Raw genomic sequence first — 20,503 nt, 5'->3', positions numbered from 1 at the left:
CGCAGACTTCAGCTTCTCATCACATCTTCTGTCCAATCAAATGCTCTCTATAATCTAAAGCCTCCCACCCCTATGCTATAGATCCCACCTGGCCAAAGCAACCATTGACACGTCACGTAACTATATGGGTTGGAGATTTGTGTTCTGTTGCTCAAACACACAAACGCTCGAGTTTTATTCCGTTTTCCAACTGTACGTTGGTTAAGAATGAAATGGCTAGAATTTATTCACACCTCTACTATTGAATCCAACGTATCATCAGCGCTCGGATTCGCTTCCATGGTGCTGTCAAGTACCACTTGCAGTCTGTGAGGTAAACTAAACGCTATTGGCTATTTGAAAAGGGGGAGGAGCCATTCAACATGTCCCACCTTAGCGTCCTGTTTCAGTGGAAATTACAAAGCTGCGCTTTCCAAGGCACTTCAGTGGGCCTTTAAGTTATCTTTCTGATCCATAAACAGCAACATTATTGCAACTTTCAAGGCCCAGAAAGGTAAAGGCATCGTTAAAATAGTCCATGTGACTACAATGGTTCAAATGTAATGTTATGAAGCGATGAGAATTCTTTTTGTGCGCAAAAAACAAACAAAAATAACGACTTTATTCAACAATTTCTTCTCTTCTGTGTCAGATCTCCTATGCTATTCGCATAGTAAACAGAGTACAGCGCTTCCTGGCTCTATGTCAGAATGCCGGCTCACCATTGGCCAGCTCCTGCATCAGCATCACACGCATGTGTCGTGCTGCTCATGTGAACAGCGTCGGCCGGCATTCTGGCGTAGAACCCGGAAGCGCTGTGCTGTGTTTACTACGCGAATAGTGTAGGAGATCTGACACAGAAGAGAAGAAAGTTGGGCCTCGAAAGTTGCAATGATGTTGCTGTCTATGGAGGGATCAAAAAGCTCTCGGATTTCTTCAAAAATATCTTAATTTGTGTTCCGAAGATGAACAAAGGTCTTACAGGTTTGGATCGACATGAGGGTGAGTAATTAATGACAGTACTGCTGGTGGTCAGACAAATTACAGCCGCTCAGGCTGTAAAAAAAACCAACAACAAAAAACATAACATGCTTAAAAATCCAACTTTAACAAGTTAACTTAAACTAAACCAAAGCAATAAGTACTATATGTAACAGGAGACACTCTATCGGTCTAGAAAAGGTTGAAGACACTAATAGCCTGGTTAATATTTTTTGCCTTAAATAAATAAAACCAGTTAATATAGATGTTACCATAGGCGGAGGGTGAACCAACTCCAGAGTAAGGCTTGATGCACTTCCTCCTTAAAAACACATTTAACAACCTACACATCCCAATATATAAACACTACAGATCAATTATTTGTTATTAGAGCGACTATGTTCGCAAACCAATATGAACAGAAAAGCAAGCATGCTGTATGCGTGATTTGTCATGGCAGCAAATTTGAATAATAAGTAACCATTGCCTTACCTAATGCAGCAAACAGGTTTTATTCAAATTTTGTCTATATATGCAAAGAGCGCTCCCTTTATAATCACTCAAAAGCTGTCACTCATCTCAATTCATAGCGATCTCACAAAGTTCTGCTATAATCAATGAAGCTGACTGCACAATGAATCTCTTATTTAGCCTACATAATGTCTACAGTTTGTTTGTTATAAGTTAACTCATAACGAGAGGATTTGTGAGCGTGCAGAACTCCGCACTGGACAAAAACAGCCGTTTTGAGTGGTGATCGGATTCTAACTTAAACACGTCTGATTGGCCACTGCGTTCAAGAAATCAACTGATATGTTTGTGATTGGCTACAGTGCTCAACGCTGCAAAACACATTGTAAATAGAAACCTTTGACGTGCTCAAATGCGCAAACACCTCTTTCATCTTTGAACAATATACTATTCTTATGGAGAAAACTGATCCTAGACCAGCAGTTATGGGCAACTCTTCTCTATAAAATCAGAAGCAGCAGTCTTTTCTCAAGTCCATGGCAATGGCAAGGCTAAAGCTGTGTCCGAAATTGCATACTATATAGTAGTTACTACATTTGGTTTAAAACTTACTTTGCGGTCCCTTGGCCTTCAGAATCCGCCAGAAGTAGAAGGTCATCCGGGTATTCTCTACTGTTTTTCAAATGCTATGACTGCGCCTGAAATATTACACTCTCTTGAGTAGGTACTTACTTCACGACCACTGATAAAATAATTTGAATATAGTATGAATGTAATCCGGACGTACTACATTCGTCATGTTGTCATTATCATGTGACCTACCAGCAGTTGCGTCGCTTCACTTCCATTCATAAATTCTCTCCCGTGGCCTAATGGGATTGTAAAGTGTCCATCGTATGAACACTTAAGAATCTCGCAAGAAGAAGTTGGTCATCCGGGTACTTTTTGACTATACTCTTTTATGAGTACTGTGAATTCGGACATACTACTTTTGTCACATACTGTTTTTCGCCTACAATATAGTAGGGGAGTGTTTGATTTCGGACGCAGGGTTAGCCTTGCCAAGCCTTACACACACTCAGCCTATGGTTGTTACAGTGTTGACAAAAACAGTGTACTTGTGCTTCATTCACACCCTCAGAATAGTTCTGCAGTTAAGGCACCCTTAAAATAGTAGTTCTCAATCTCATCCTTTTTGATTTTAAGACCCCCCCTATTGTCCACAACAATATTCAAAGGCCCCATGACTTTGCTAGTTGGTTTACTGGATAAGGATTAAGGACAAAGATTTTTAAAAGAAAGATTTTACGTTACTTTTCCTTGTCTGGAAGGTCTACTTATCCAGGTTTTTGTAGACAATGGGAATCTTGGTTCTTCTATAATTTTGTTATAGACATTTTTGATTTTTAGTTGTTTTAGCGTATTTAAAAGCTTGTTTTTGTAATTTCTTTATTCTGTCCAATCTGCTGATCGCACAACAATTATTTCACAAAATTAGACAAACTAGATTTCACCACATCCAAAATTTCACATGGATTCTTTCCAGCGAGTCGATCTATACATCTCACATATCAGGCCGTCTCTGATCACCAGGTTTCATCAGCCTTATTTCCTTCACTCCGTCTCTCTCTCTCTTCAGACATATCACTTCCTCAAGGATAAATACACCAATTACTCCGCACCTGCATTTCATCATTTAGGAAAAAAGAGAGAGAATCGTGGTATTTATTAGATTTTCTGTCACTGGAGAACAAACCAAATTCCCATCATTTGCATGGAGAAATATGATGCAGCTGGGTGAGCTCATTTGAACTGTTTTAATTGGTGAGAAACGGAAGATTGAGAGACAAAAACATCATTACAGGCTATGTTTCCACATCAGGGCATTACTGATTTTATTACCTCTTTTATTGCCTCGTTGTTCTTGAGAGAAGGAGAATTCGCAGGTTTTTGGCATGTTCTTCTCAGGCAGAAGTTCACCTTAACTAGAGATAAGAAAGACTGCGAAAACAGCGAAGGCAAAAAAAAATAAAAAAATAACTGTGGTTAAATCAAATTGTGCATCTTAGACAAAGCAACTTGTGTCTTCGCAAAATGTGAAATTCCTGAGTTTCATCTTGGGCTTCTTCACACATGTCACCTTCGGTTTTCATTACAGACCTTGATCTTAATGCTTCCATCCACTTAGCAAACGTAAAGAATTTAACCTCGTCTAGAGCAGGATTAATGCTTTCTCACAAGCAAAGCAAGCACAGTTCAATCACGCCACAGGAGGACTGTGGGTAATATATGAGCCAGTGCCTATTCTCATATCCCTGCCAGACAATTTAAGGTTGTAATGATCTTTCCAAATCACTGACATCTTTATAGATGTTGCAATACTGACAAAAGCAGTAATTCTATTTCGACTCAATCCAATAATCACTTTTGAACGTTAATCTATTCTGCATTTTTTTCCCTCTCTAATAGCTCAGCTGTGGTAAATGTATTCGATTTCCACACGGCTGATGTCAGATTCATTCTCTTGTTCTTTTTTTTTTTTAACCTTTATAAGCTGGTTGAGATTGTGCTTGGTTCAGGGTGGGTATATTTTCGAGCTGACGGAATGCTACACTCAAATACAAAGGTTTTCGCAGCAAAATAACCTTTAATTGCATCTATTATAAGCTTTCGAGATATATTGTTGAGCCTAAGAAGATATTTCATGACAAACTAATTTTGTCCTTTGACATTTGTTAGTCACACTGAAAGGCGTGTAAACACGTATGTGGGGAAGTTTCATATGAAAATGAAACCAGGCAATGTTTTTTAAAACTGCCTTATGACAAAATACCTCCAGGCTTCAAGTTATATAAGGTGACACTGACATTCCTGACAGAAGCGGATCAGTAAAATACTCATGCCTGAGAATATTTGGCTGTCACTTGGTTTTTTGGTTTTGTGGACTGAAAAATAGTCGAAATTGGTGATCACGGTGGAAATGACACCTCAGAAATGACAGATCTAATTTGTGTTAAACTTTTAGGAATAGTTCACCTTAAAATGAAAATTCTGTTATCACTTACTCAAACTCATACATGTTTGAAACAACTTGAGTTTCTTTCTTCTGCTGAACACAAAAATAGATATTTTGAAGAATGTCAGAAACAGTTGATGGACCCCATTGACTTCAATAGTAGGAAAAAAAAAATACTATGGAAGTCAATGGGGTCCATCCATCAACTGTTTCTGACATTCTTCAAAATATCTATTTTTGTGTTCAGTAGAAGAAAGAAACTCGTACAGGTTTAAAACAACTTGAGGGTGAGTAAATGATAACATCATTTCCATTTTTAAGTTAACTATTCCTTTAATAAAAATTATTTTTACACAAATAAATATTTCAATAGTTTGTTTATTTCAGAGTTTGTTTAGATTACAATAGTTTTAAGACAGACTTTTTTGTTAAGATTGAAAGTTTGGGACAATAAAATAAAACAATCTATAAATTTACACAATTAAATCATATTTTTACATTTTTCACAGAAATTACATCTTGATTGAAAATGATGCACAATAAAAAACATTCATCTAAAAGGTGATTTTTTTTCTTACATTTTTTCTTACACATTTCAAATCTCATATTTCATCTAAAGCTCTTCCCTGACACATTTGTCTCATTGTAAGTAAACTTAGTAAAGTAATAATTTTTTTTTTTTTTTCAGGAGCAATATTTTGATTTCATGATGGAAATGACACCTCGGAAATGTAAAATTTCATACAAATGATTTTCACACAAATAAACATTTAAATAGTTCATGTTTATTTCACACTTTGTTTATGCAGATTAAAAGTTCATGAGAGTAAAAAAAAATGCATTACAATGAAAATAAAATACAGTACTTACATTACACATGATTAAATAATATTTTCACAAGCTTGATTGAAAATTATGCACAATAAAACCATTTAAATGGAAAGTGATATATTTTTTCTTCTTTTGTTTTCATCTAAAGATTCTTATCTGACACTGTTGTCACTATATGCAGCAAAATTGGTGATAACGGCAACAATTTATTTCCACACAAATAAATATTTAAATAGTTTGTTTATTTCATACTTTGTTTAGATTATCATAGTTTTTTAGACAGAATTTGTAATGTTAGGATTGAAAGTCAGGGACCAATAAAATAGAATATAAGTGCTGTTGTGTGACCAGGCCTCCTGATGAAGGGCTCTCATGCACCTTTTAGTGAAAGCTCAACATCTACATTTCCTGCTGTAACACAGTCAATGTCTTCATCAGCAGAAATTCACCGACAAGGCGTTGGAGACAATAGCAGCGTCTCTCAACACCTCCACGGCCTGGCACTGAGGGCCCAGTTTGAGACTTCCTGTCCAGGCCACAGACTTTCACTTCTACCGGTGCACACTAAGTTGATGATTAGCTGACTCAGTCTGGACTGTGGCTGCAGGACATCTTGTTGTCCAATCAAGGCCTTCTCCATCATGGTCGATGTGAGCAGTCGCTGCTTTCTCCAGTCTTTAGGGATGAAGACGGAGCACCCCGAGAGCTAATTGGACATGGCGCGTTACAAGCTGAGAACAAGCTAAGTGGAGCTAGCTGTCAGGAGAGACTGATTATCCCGAGCGAGGGGGGGACACACTTCCACTACGTAAGCACAACGTCAGTTCCTGTACCTGGTTGAACATTAACCCACAGGCTAAAGCATGGCTGTGGCGCTATCCTGAGCCATGCAGAGGAACAGGAAGAAGATGCTTTGAATATGGAGCTCGCTTGTCAAGGGCTTGTCTGGCCTAACAAAGCCATCAGTCGGCCCCTCTTTGTCTCGCTGAGCAAAACAAGATGGCAGTGCATGTCAGGGAAAATTGCCCTGTCTGTACTTTCACTGTATTGGGGACATTCATGCACTCAGAAGATGAGGGAGTCAAAGGAAGAGCCAGGATGTTGTGGGATAAAGGAAAAATCTACAGTGTAAGTACATACACCGTCCTGCTGACGCCTAAAGAAATTACCAAATGAAAACGCTGGGAACCCTTTGCCGTTGGATGTGGGTCAATGACGTGATGCTTAAAAAAAAAAATCAAGTCATACAGGCGACTACTCAAATGCACCTCTTCTATGATGAATACATTTTCAGTTTGGGAATGACCTATTGATTTATGTACAAAAATATAATTGTAATAAAAAATGTTAACACTTTATTTCACAGTGTCCTTGTTACATATGTTACATAGTAATAACAGTAAATTATGCATAATTACATGCAACTAAGCCTCAACCAAACCCTAACCCTGTAGTAAGTGCATGTAGTTGCTTAATATTACTCAGTAATTAAAAATATAATTGCACTGTAACAATGACACCTTAAAATAAAGTATAACCAAAAATATTAATGTTTTATTACATGTTATATAAATATTAAATATTAGGACCAACTTTATATTTATAAGTGTATTTAAATTAATTATCTGATACAATGCACTTATTGTGTACATACACCTGTTTTTACATTATATTACAAAATAGCTGTATGTAATTATCATTTCTGTAATTCCACTGTTGACCGACCCTTTAACCTAACCATAGCACTAATCCCATCCCTAACCTTACCCGTATCCCACCTCAATAGCAGCAAAAATGTTTTACAATATAATTACATTGTACCTATATCAATATTTTTTTGCGTGAGCACATAGTAGTTAAAGGGATAGTTCACTTTGAAATTAATTTTTGGTATGTTTTAGCTTACCTCAAGGGCATCCAAGATGTAGGTGTCTTTTTTTCCACAGTAGTTTCAATTTTGATATTTTTAGGTCAAACCGTTCTTGTCTGTCAGTCATATAATGCAGGTCGATGGTCACTGTCTCAAAGAGCATGCACAGAGTCCAAATTAAAACAATTCCCCATCGTCCAAATTAAACAATTCCCCATCGTAAGTACACATTGATGGCCTAAGACACGAAACGAGCGGTTTGTGTGAGAAAACGAACAGTATTTATATCGTTTTTACCTCTTATACGCAGCCATGTCGAAGTGATCTGATCTGACGTGTGCGCAGACTGGTGCATAGATATATACACACTAGATGTCGCCTTGTCTACGGCAGTTCATTGGAACGAATGTCTTAAAGGCGACATCTAGTGTGTATATATCTATGCACCAGTCTGCGTACACGTCAGATCAGATCACTTCGACATGGCTGTGTATAAAAGGTAAAAACGATATAAATACTGTTCGTTTTCTCACACAAACCGCTCGTTTCGTGTCTAAGGCCATCAATGTGTACTTACGATGGGGAATTGTTTTAATTTGGACTCTGTGCATGCTCTTTGAGACAGTGACCATAGACCTGCATTATATGACTGACAGACAAGAACGGTTTGACCTAAAAATATCAAAATTGAAACTACTGCGGAAAAAAAGACACCTACATCTTGGATGCCCTTGAGGTAAGCTAAAACATACCAAAAATTTATTTCAAAGTGAACTATCCCTTTAAATATTATTCATATTTGGTGAACATGGAGTCAACAGGAAGAGTTTTGGTGTCGTGACAAGAGAACCATATGGAAAGGAAAATGGAAATGAGCTAGAAATGATATCAACCAAAGAACCCTTGTGTGGCCTTTTTGTCATAATAAAATTGGCTAACACTTTATTTTAGTGTCATTGTTACACATGTTACATGTAGTTACTGTACTAATAACTATAAATTATGCATAATTACATGCGATTAACCCTAAACCAAACACCCTAACCTTATAGTAAGTACATGTAGTATACTATTATTACTTAAATTTATAATTACACTGTAAAAATGACAGCTTAAAATAAAGTGTAACCTAAAGTTGTTACTACATAATAAATGTATTAAACATTCATTAAGTGTCATTCTTCCATTAAAATATAATCCTTTAACGTTTATAAGCGTTTATAAGCGTTTCAACCAATCAGTACCCAGGACCATAACCAGGACTATCCGTTTTATAAATGCAGGGGAACAACATGAATACAAAAATTATACATGCATTTAGACTAGATTTTTCTCCTACTTCCAGATCTTTGATCCACACCCACTGAAATCCTATGCTGAGTTTCTAAAATGGACTGCAGGCCTACAGGTAACCAGTTTGCTCTTTTGTTCCCTCTTCCCACTAATGTTAATAACTACTACTATATGCTAAGTGTAAAATGCACCTCTTATGGCTGTATCTGTTCCACCAAAAGCTGTTCAGTTTTCACATGGTCTCCTGTTAACATATTCTGACCCATGCCCAAAGAAATACCTTGTTTAATCACAGCTCCAAAAATCACACATTTCCAAGAAAATTCAATTCACATTTATTTGTTCACAATGCTAATCGTTTCAAAGCAGCTTTACAAATGCATGTCTTCATTACAAATAAGAGTGATCTGGGTTACACTTTATTTTAAGGTGTCATTGTTACAGTGTAATTCAATATTTAAGTACTGAGTAATATAACATGTACTTACTATAGGGTTAGGATTTGGTTTAGGGTTAGTTGCATGTAATTATGGATAATTTACTGTTAAGGACACTGTAAAATCTGTTATCAGCAGTGACTGTGTCCAAGTAATGTTCATATTTCAGAAATGTACAATTCTAAGATAATTCAAATCATGCAGTTAGCTAACATCATGTATTAATTTAAGGAAGAAACAATGCAACAAAATGCAGCATAGACACTTTTTCTTTCACATTTTTGCAGAAGAATCTCATTTTTATTGATAGCTGAAAACAAAATTAAATATTAGAATTTGGTCTGCTCAAATGATGCTGTAATAAAGTATTTGGCGTCTATTGTTTGCACATTTTCAGAAAAAAAAAGTCATTATAGATATTCAAACCGGTCTTAAATGAATGCATAAAAGTGACTCTTAATGTATACAAAGTGCATGTTTTTTATTTGTTATATAATATGTTTTTCACAGCACTGTATATGAATAAATGTATTTTTTTTTATTTAAAGGTCAAAAGATCATTAATTTGTTGATATTGGGCTGTTTAACATGTATAACCATGTAATAGATGCTATATAGCATGGCTATGACCTAATCTGTCCTTAATTTCAGACAGACAACAGGCACTCGTGTCAATTTGACAACAAAGGAGAAACGTGTCTTTTCCTGCATCTGCTCCCCCTCCTCCCCCCCATCCTCGTCTGCTTAATTAACAAAGATGGGTCATTAGGGGGATTGTGAATGAGGTAACCAGACCCCGGATTAAAACGAACACAAGCTGCAAAAACGCGAGAACACCATCATTTATACAGCTAAACTTTCCACATTATTAGCGTCATTTAAGAATAGGATAGTGGAAGCAATAAGAGTTTATAGAATTACACAAACGGGGGGAATATTCCGCTATGCTAATGAGCTGGTCTTTGGAGACTAGGCTTAATGGGGTTTCAGTAGGAGCCTTTATTACCCGCTCCGCTCCACACCGGATCCGTCCACGAGGAGTAGAGGGGAGTCCGATAGCCTCGCTGATGTGATTGTCAGTGCTGCGTCTGGGCTAAAGTGCCTTGATTCATCTCCATCCAAATGGGCAGTGACGCCACGGCTGCATCTCCATCTTCGTCTGCAGAAGACCGAATTCCCTGGAAAATAATGAATCGCGGCTTCATTTGTAACTGTCAGAGAAAATCTCGGCTCGCCGCGGCTCTTCTTTCCGCTGATGAGAGCAAACGATCACAAAACTTCCAGAAGTTCACGGCTGTCATGTAGTGTCAGGGCTCGGACTACTTTGCGTTTGGGAAAGTTGAGTGTCTTAAACGTTTGCTAATGTCAAAACTCTCATTTATTCCCACACAAACCGAGTCTCCCTCACACCGAGCTGCCTTTCTTTTTGTTGTCTGTTTTTGTTTTCTTTTGTTAATGACAGGAGTCCGAGCCCTCGCCGAGGTCATCCATCTTCCGTAGACATCCACCCACTGATCTCCGCTGGCCAATCCAGACTCTGGTGACCAGCATTATGGCCGTGTCAGGGTCCGAGCCCCCCCTCGGCCCCCCGTGATTAATCATCATTTGGAGAGCGGTGCTGGGACGCTCAGGAGAGGGGCCGGCCCCTGCAGGTGGTATCGGCTTTGGGGGAGAATGGACCTGCCGCTGGGCCTTTGTGTGTTCTCCCCTGGACAACAGCGCTGCTGCTCTGACTTTACCTTACTCCCAGAGCGCCCCGAGAGACTCACTGGGGGACGGTGGGACGCTGTTGGTTCATAGGTAGATAGTGTCGAGTTTCATGCCAAGTCCAGAAATATTCCATATGCTCTCCAACATTCCAAACACTGACTCAAATTAGACAACAAGAGAGAGCTGTATGTGAAATGTTCTAAAATAATACAGTTCATATCAAAGTAAGTGATAGTAAACCTGAAATCACCAAGGAAAAAATGGATTAGCAATGCAACAAAATAATGTTTTGCTTCAAATCTAAAAACGGCAAGAGGGGCCTGTAAGTGTTCCCTTGTGAAAAATTGTTTTGAATGTACACTTGTAGAAGTATATTTGTAAAAGAATGTACTTGCCGATAATATAATATTAATGAAATAGTGCAGAAATAAAAGAATGTTTATATACCCCTGGTTTCACAGACAAAGCTTTAGCCCTGGACTAAAATGCATGTTTGAGCTGTTTTGACATAATTATCTTAAAATATGTCTGTGCCATTGTTTTGTCTCAAGATACAAAGTACTTGATTATAATTTTAACTGTAGTGTGTTTTACTTTACCATAAATGCTTGTCGGTACATTCAGCAGTACACTTTAAAAATATTACAAAGACAATAGAAGTTATTATGAAATTACATATAAAGATGTACTTAAGTCCTACTGAAGTGGCACTCTTAAGTTCAACTAATTACACTTAATATAAATTTAAACTATAATACATTTTGGTAGTGTCCAAAAACATTACATTATATTCTTTTAGAGTATATTATTTCCATGACAAGCACTTTTTTTAAATGCATGTTAAATTGGACCTCTCTTTCACAAGGGTTCGGTATAGAGATAGTGTGTTATCTTAATATGAAAGTCACAAGGTACCCTATTTATTTTGCACACCATCGCTATTTTCACTGACAACTTCTGTCTAAGTAATGGCTTATATACAATCTAAAGATGCCAAAGAGTTTCTGTAAGAGGAGGTGAAGAACTTAGGATTTTTCATTTTCTTTAGAGAACGTGACTGCCACTTGCATATGCAAAACTTTCACCAACATCGGTGGCCTGACAAGTTTCCCAGTAATTACTGAAGCCATTTGCTAAAATATTCTTAGTGGTTTCCAGGGTGTTGCTAAGCAGTTACTAAAGTGTTCAGAGTAAACCCTTGAAAGGTATTAGGTGGTTGCTCATTGGCCAAAGTAAAAAATCTATAAGATATTCTGGTCTCTAGACATTTAATACTATAATAAACCTAAGCATGAACAATTGTAATAGAGATACTTACTAATACTGTATAATATATAAACAATAGAAATCAATTAGGTCACCAGTATACAGCCTTCCACATTATTAGGAACATTTATGAATAGGACACAATGACAGCTAATAGATTAATGCTAAATACACTTTTATTTAAATCTAAAAAAGGCCAAAAGTTTCTGTAAGAGTTAGATTTAAGGTTAAGGAAAAGCAATACAAAAACAAGCATGCATGTACTGGTGTGTGTATCAGAGAAGACACACACACACACTCAAATGAATTATGCCTTTTATGTTCACGAATATGGATTGATCAATGTCAAGCATTCTTTTATTTTGAATTTGTGCAAGACGGTCGGTCCCCTGTGAAATCTCACAAACAAGTTCATATCTTAAATAAGATGATTTTCATGATGAAGACATTATGTCCTTTTGTTGTTTTGATGGGAAACAGTATATTAGAAAGCAATCACTCAGGATCACATAAATGAGTGTACATCTAATGAATCAAAATCAACTAATTTTCCTCCCATGACTGCTTTAGTCTATTTCTCACCATTAAACAGGGTGAACATTAAGAAGGTCTTTAATAGCTCCATTTAATAGGTGGAAGCTTTTGGTTCATAAACCTCTAATGATGCTGATGCACACAATTCATTACTGACCACATCTAGAAATGATGGATCTGCAGCATAATGGCTAAACTTTGACTGTGTCGACAAAAGGCTAAGACTCTAACAAGACTCTCCATTAGCAAAAGGCTGGCATCAAATTAAAGATTGATTTAGCAGAACCATTTGTTACCAGCGGCTGACATGCAGCTCTGTCTGTTGAGACCGCTGAAGACACAGACACCCCATCATCACCCCTCGCAAGCCAAGATGAACGCTTATAATGATGCCATTTGCTTAATTTTCTGTGCTGTATACGTTCACGCTGCTCCCCACACACACCTAAAATGTTGTGCAGCTTTGTATTGCCTCACATTTTAAGTTTCAATTGCATGGATTTGTTTTAGTTACGATGCTTTTACGATATGTTATGCAGTGTTGTTAATAATGTTTTTTTTTTTATTATAATTTTTTTTATCCAATGCATTAGACTGAGAAGAAAGATACAAAAACAGATTTTTTTATTTGAATTTATGGTTACACTTTATTTTAAGGTGTCCTTGTTACAGTGCAATTATACATTTAATATTAAATATACATGTACTTACCGTTGGTTTGGATTAGGGTTTGGTTTAGGGTTAGTTGAATGTAATTATGCATAATTTACTGTTATTACCAGAGTAAGTACATGTAACGTGTAGCAAGGACACTAAAATAAAGTGTTACCAAATCTTTCATGGATTCATTATGGATAACATCTAAGTGAAGATCCTTCAGAATTTGATGATGGTTAATGTGAGCATGCATTTACTCATCTCACTTGCACAAAACAGATTCCGTATTCCTAAAAATGAATAAAAACATTCAAATGCAAACTCAGAATATTGCGCAAATCTGCAATAATTAAATGTTAAATTACACAAATATACTTTATGTATTTAATACCACTTTATTATTAACCAATGTCTTTGTACAGGCATGCATTTGTATTTCCTTCCACCTGAGTATTATTCATTTCACTTTTGGTGTAAAAGGGCCTTTACGTTTTTTCTTTTCTTTTTAAAAAACAAACAAACTAACAAGCCCAGTCCAAGTGAGAAAAAGTAACGCAAAAGTAACACAACGCATTCCTTTGCTTAAAAAAGTAACGCAATTAGTTACTTTTTTAGGGAGTAACACAACATTGTAATGCATTAAGAGTCTCTTTCCCCAACACTGATATGTATGTTCCATGTATGTTAAGCTTCAAAATGACAAAAAAGCACCATGATGGTATTTTTGATGTAGTCCATAGAATGTGTGCACTATTATCCAATTCTTATTTGTTTTGTGTGAGGAACAGGAGGGGTAACACTTCATTTTACTCATCCCCTTTAGACATTCTCTTGGCTATAAGTAACGTTGCATCTAAATGTCAACTACCAGTCATTAAAGTATTAGTAGACTGTCTATATACGAATATATGTCTATATATGAATATCTGCGAACACTTTATCGTGACCAACAGACATTCTACTGACTATAATTAACTTTGTCAACTTATTCTACTAACTCAGCCATACCAGTCTACTAATACTCTGAGCATTAATTGACGTGTAGGTTCAACGTTAATTACAGTCAACAGAATATTTTAAGAGGATCATCAAGGTTGCTATATTCACTGATAATACTCTTCAATGTAGTTCTGTTCAAATGTCATGCCAGGCTTGATGTCATTGATGCCAAACACCATTGTATTCTGTGTGTTGCTATTGAATGAGCAGAACAGAGAATGTCTTATTTAATTAAATTTGAATACTAAGAATAATTTACTCAATTTGATAACTTACCTGATATCTACAGTCTTTTTACATTCTATAAACACGCCATTCACAGTCATTTTCACCATAAAGCTTGTGAAGTTTATCAGAAACTTTCTAAATGAATGGGATACCATGGATATCTGTAATGCATGAGTTTAAGAGTAAAGAGGCTCAGATTGTTCACCCATTAGGCTACAGTCAGTCCCAGGGAACAGAAAAAAGTCTCGCATCTTTAGTGTTAAACAGAACATTAGTGTTAATGGCTGATGTTGCTAATAGGGAAGGCAAAAGTCAATGATGGACCGGGTGTAATTAGTAATAATGAAGCTTGTGTTGGGACATGACCTGCCGCCCCAGTAGGACGGTGCTCTGAGAACAGAACCAGTGTCAGTGTGAGACTGTCGCAGACAACATTTTGACTATGATTATTACCTTGCGGTACAACAAGACAAGCCTAATTTTAAACTCTTTTTATTCAAACTTATCAATGCACTTATCAAGTTAACAATGGCAGCATAAAGGCAACATTTTTATATATAAAGTTGTGTACTGGCCCAAGTTAAAATAATCCAACTCCCATCACAGTGACATTAGCTATTTTACTTTTTGCTGAATTGTTGCCAAAATTTGTAAAATCTCGTTTGTTTCCATACAATCTGCTTACATCATACAAACATGCATTTTCGTACGAATCGCATCATACAAATTCATCCAAAATATTTACGTTTTCTCATGAGATTCTGGTCCCTGAAAATGACTCTGGTCCCTCTTTCAATAGGTCAACAAACAGTGAGTTCCTAAGTTTAATACTTGGCGTTAGGGGGGTGTTCAAATCGTAATGGAATAACAAAAGTAATTTAGCTAATAATTCAATGTGCTTTGTAATTAAATAGGAAGATAATCATTGTTTTGTGGCTTATCCGATTCACTGCATGAGAACAGTTAATGAACACGTGCATTGCATGCATGACTGCGTTGTCCTCCCTCTAAGCAAGATGTCTGAATGACACCAGAACCCACGACTCTGTCCGTCAAAGCATTTCAGCTTTTGCACCTCTGACTTAATTATCATGATAATTTCAATGTCAAAGATGTAGGATACAGATGAAGTCCAAGCATTGTCTTGAGTTTCCTTCTTCCACATCACATTGTTACACCCCCATAAACCAGCGCGAGAGTAAGACAGCACCTCATATAGCCACATGGTAGAATATAGGCAATCAGTTTGAAACCAGATCAGTTTGCATGAGGAGCACCAGCTATCCCAGGAGTGTGTGAGTGTGTGTGGAGCGCTGAGTTGCTATTGGAGCCGCGTGAAGCTCTTGGAGGAGCCCACTCATATGATGGGAAGTCACAAAGAGCCACTCTCCATGCTGCACTGATAATGTGAGTATAGCGTTCACCATCACCAATGTTTCTTCATGTGTTTGAGCATGTGTGTGTGCACTTTAATGCACTGTAATGCTGCATGATGTTGAACCTGTGGGTGTACAGTACTTGTACTGAGAGCAGAGACCTTCATTTAGATAATGTGGATAATGGGATATTATCAAATACCAGGGCGCAACTTTTTTTTTACGGAAAGGTATTATTGCTCTCGACCGTTTCTGTGAGCAATTATGTCATCTGAGTTGACTTAATGGTGTGTTGTCCTTCAAAAAAATGTCAAATTAAAATAAAATGCATGTAATTAGACTCAAGATCGAAAATTATTTAACTGTTTCAAATATTATTAAGTAAAAACTTTTTTTTTGTTGCTACAATCAAAAATATTATGATAATACATTTTACGAATTAGGGGATATTTTCATATAAAATATTTAAAGACATTCACATCTTCTTAGCACAATGCTGATATGGCGACAATGACTTTCTCTATAAAGGCAGTGGAATATCATCTCATTAATCCTCAGTCAGGCTCTTGTACATAAATAGGAAATGCAAACAGATTATTATTACCAAAATAAACAGATACAATAATCACCGAGCTCGCCAATACCAACAGCACAAACGGAAAAGTCCTTTGAAGGTGAGCATCTATAGAAAAGTAACACCTACACAAATTCACTAAGAAAAACGGCCTCCTACTCGGTAAAAAGAACAATTGATGTTGTGCGGAGTCTCCCACGGTTAGTCTTTAGATCTCAGCTGGCTCTAGAGCAGGTTTGTGTCCATTCACCCCTCTTCGACAAACCTCATCTGAATTTTGTGGGCGTAACTTGACAGCTTGCTTTATGGTGTATTGTCATATGCCTGACCAGTTTGGAGAGACATTCCTTTCCTAGAGCAGATTTGTAAATTGTCCTGTTTTCCCAATTCTTTCTTTTTCTTTCTTTCTTTCTTTCTAGATAGATACTGTAGATAGATAGATGTTTTCAAATATGCCTAGAAAGTAAACTGCAAAACTAGCGAGGTATAATAAAGGAAACTATTTACTCAATTAGTGAGTACAGTTATATCATAAAGCCTTTTGTTGGGTGTGCTGATCTCATGGACAACTTGATGAGTAATAGAGAACAATGAAACTATCATGACAAACAATGCAAAGGCTGATGCAGAAGGATGTCAATCTATGTCTCCTCAATGTGCAGGAGTCATTTGACCCCAGGAGACCCCGAGCACATGCAAGAAAGAAAGCTCTTGAATTCAGTGGCTGCCATGTGTGGGTGTCCATTACATTGAGACCATCATTCCCAGCAGGGACAGCCAGATCCCAGCTGCCAATGGGCATTCGGCGGGCCCGGCACGCTCTGCCAAAGCGGGCCACTTCTGCACAGTGTGCAAACATTTTTGCATCTGTAGGCGTACAACAAAAGACACATGCATCTGAAGAAGTTTCCTTCTTTCGTTTGTGGGGGAGGACACAAGAATCCCTGAAAATGTGAAGCATTCAGATGTGGCAATCAGTGGCAAAGATTGTCGCTGTTCTGTGAAGACTTGAGCGCTTTTGTGTCTTGCCTGGCTTCTTTCTCGAGCTGTCATACGGCCACAATTACAGTGAAGTTTATATCATAGCAGTTGCTGATGGGGTATAGTAGGGTGGATTTATTCCCCATGCATTATGCACGTGCATATCCACCAGTGATCTACAAGATCTTGATCTCAAAAGCAAATTCGTATTGCCTTGTCGAAGGAAGCTGATTCCCCTCGCAATTAATACAGCCTGAAACAGGAGCAGGTTCATTACCTCCTCATTATGGATGTTCAGGCTCAGAACCAAGACATTGTTTAAAGGGCTTCCCCCATTAACAGCGACTGACACGTCCCTGTAATCAGTCTGGCCACGGTCTGTCACATTACTCGCTGTAGTCTTAATTCACGGGGCAAGAAAAGCACCGGCGCGCCTGACAAACACGCAAAGCTGTCCGGCACTAAACGTCTGCGGGTGATAATGTAACTGTGGCGTGTTGCTGGCCCTGCCTCGCTATTGAGCGTTTGGGGTGATTTGCGGTGACGCACTCCAGTCAATATCTACTGAGATGTCATTATGACGACACGACCTCTTTACTAATTGCCTGCTTGAGCGACAGCGGCGATAAAAGATTCAGAGCGGACCGTGTGGACTAGAGGGGACCTCAGACAGGTTACGGATGCATGGGGCCCTTATTAAATCATTAGCCACAAAGCCCATTAACAGCCCTAAAAGTGTCCGCTCAGTTTAGGCCCGTGACAAGCATGGGGGCAGTATAAAAATAAAAAGTTTGACTAATAAGACTTGGCTTTCTATGTATTTTTGAATTTATAAAAGGCTTCTGAAGCTCTGGTTTATACACCATATCATCTCAGTAATAGTATACTTCCATCATAGAGTCAGTGACAAGTGTATGCAGTGGCAACAGATGGCTCCATTTCTAATTCATTCAGTAAATATGACACTCTGATGGTGTTTTGAGATCACAAACTGATCTCAAGCCATGCTTATGATGACAGCAACACCTTCTCAAAAATAACCAGAGCTTGCAAGGGTGGCGCTAAAAATATATACGTGATTGATGGACAACAGGAAGCTTTGGGGATTTTTATTGTACTATCAAATCTGGGGGTGTGAACTGAGGTTTCCTGTGTGCGGGGCGATTCAGACGCCCGTTTTAGCTCCTGGCATGTTTGAAGAACAAAAAAACAAACAAACAAAAAAAATGCTGAACTCATTTCTGAATTGCTAATGAGCTGATCTTCAAAAATGACCCTAAATAACACTCCTCTCTGTTTATTTTATTATTATTATATATATATATATATATATATATATATATATATATATATATATATATTAAATGTAATTATTACAATTGTCATTGGTATTAAACACACTCTCTGACAATAAGTATTTCTTAGAGGATTCTAACAGTTTTGCATTTGAAAGTTTCTCATAATAATGATCTCAACGCTGATTTTACAACAGTGAAAGTTGCAATTGGAGGTAAACGAATTACATATTTGAGATTGCCATCTGAGTATGGGGTTGTCAAGGTAGAAAATATATATATGATTTTTTTATATTTAATGTTATATTTGGATACAATTTTAACTATATGATTTTGAAATGAGATGAATCCGACAAAAAACATTCCTTCTGCAATTTTAGCATGACTGAAAATGGTAAATGTAAAGAATATGATATAAAGTGTGAAGAGTAAAGGCTGGTTTGATTTGGATCTTTTTTTCTACTTCAGAAATAATAAACAATAGAAATTGTGCTAGTTAATTTTTTTGGTTGTAACTGTTTACAGAGCCCATTATGTTCTTTTTATGACTTGAAGAGATACTTATGCTAATGAGGTTATTTAGCCAACATCTATCCGTTATTCATCAAACAGAGTAACAGTATAAAAAGGAGAGCTAGGGCCTATTTCTAAAGTGTCAGTGAAGTGTCAGTCCGCGGTAAAGGGACATATACTGCCCCCTGTCCATATGATAGGCTATGACATAACCCACGCAGGTCGCGTAAAACTGTTTATTTATATATTTACAGTTACAAGTAGCCAATAATATATTATATATTATTTTAACAATATTTTAAATTAATAGGCAGCTATATGATAGCCTAGCTGTTTACACACACTCAAATAAAAACACCCTCTTTACGCATAGGCTATAGGCCTGTTCAAAATGTCAAATCTCGCTCAGTTCCATTGTTATATCATTTGTAATCCCACCAGACTTTTCATGTTCGGGTTTATGCCTAAATGTTCACAAAACCTTAAAAGGTTTAAGGAAATTTAAACGGAGAGATATGTTGACATTTGCTTCTAAAATCCGTTTATCTCGGAAAAATGATGTTTGCTAGATAATAAGCATTTCACAGCCTATTAAAATAGTAGCCTACTGTAAATTGTGTCAAAAAAGTTTAGACGTGCGACCATACAGTCATAGCGGCCGTCTGCATGCTGTGTGGGATGTCGGAAGTTCAATGGAAGAGTTTTTCCAGAGATGAACAGCTATGCCCTGAAAACGCACATACACACACACACACATACACACGAGCGATCATTCCAACAGTCATAACTCAGACAGAAGTCGAGTAGTGACTTGACTATTATTAACCACGTCATGTGTGATAGCTAATTGAGACGCAGACACTGACTCCGCGCGAGGACTTCAATCCACTGCGCGCGCACGGCAAAAATCTTTTTTTAATTATCTTTGGCTAATTTTCTCTGCTTTGGTGTTATGTGGTTTTCTTCAAGGCAAATATAAACGTATAATATTAGTTATAATTAGGTGATATTATGTGACATTTTTGGCCATCTACGTGATGCACATACGTAATTCTAAAGGTAATTTTAGGCGAAAGGCTGTTAATACAGATCATTTATCCATTAGCTGCATAAGGCCCTATATTTCCACATAGGCCTACATGAAGCTCAAATTACTCAAAAAGTCAGCTGTAATTTTTGTGCATGTTAATATGAATTGATTCTGTAATAGAGTAGCCTAAAATCATTGGCTGAAATTCCGACCTCAGCTCCCTCCTCCCCCGTATATCTTAGTAACAGCAGTTTCTAAACCCACGGGGGGAATTCACTTCTATCATCTTTTTTATTTGGTCGCATCTTTAAACCTCACAGCGGAAAGCATTTCTATTTACGTATACAGGCCATTTACATTTGGAAAGTTTTAGTTTCTTGCGTTTAAGTGTTGGAGCAAGAGTTGGATTAATTGAAGTATAGGCATATAGCCTACCCTATTCAATGTTTAGGTCTAGCCTAT

The sequence above is a fragment of the Leuciscus leuciscus genome (genome assembly GCF_965113295.1).
Source record: "Leuciscus leuciscus genome assembly, chromosome: 21".
Taxonomy (NCBI): Eukaryota; Metazoa; Chordata; class Actinopteri; order Cypriniformes; family Leuciscidae; genus Leuciscus; species Leuciscus leuciscus.
Note: the sequence above shows the minus strand (reverse complement) of the source record.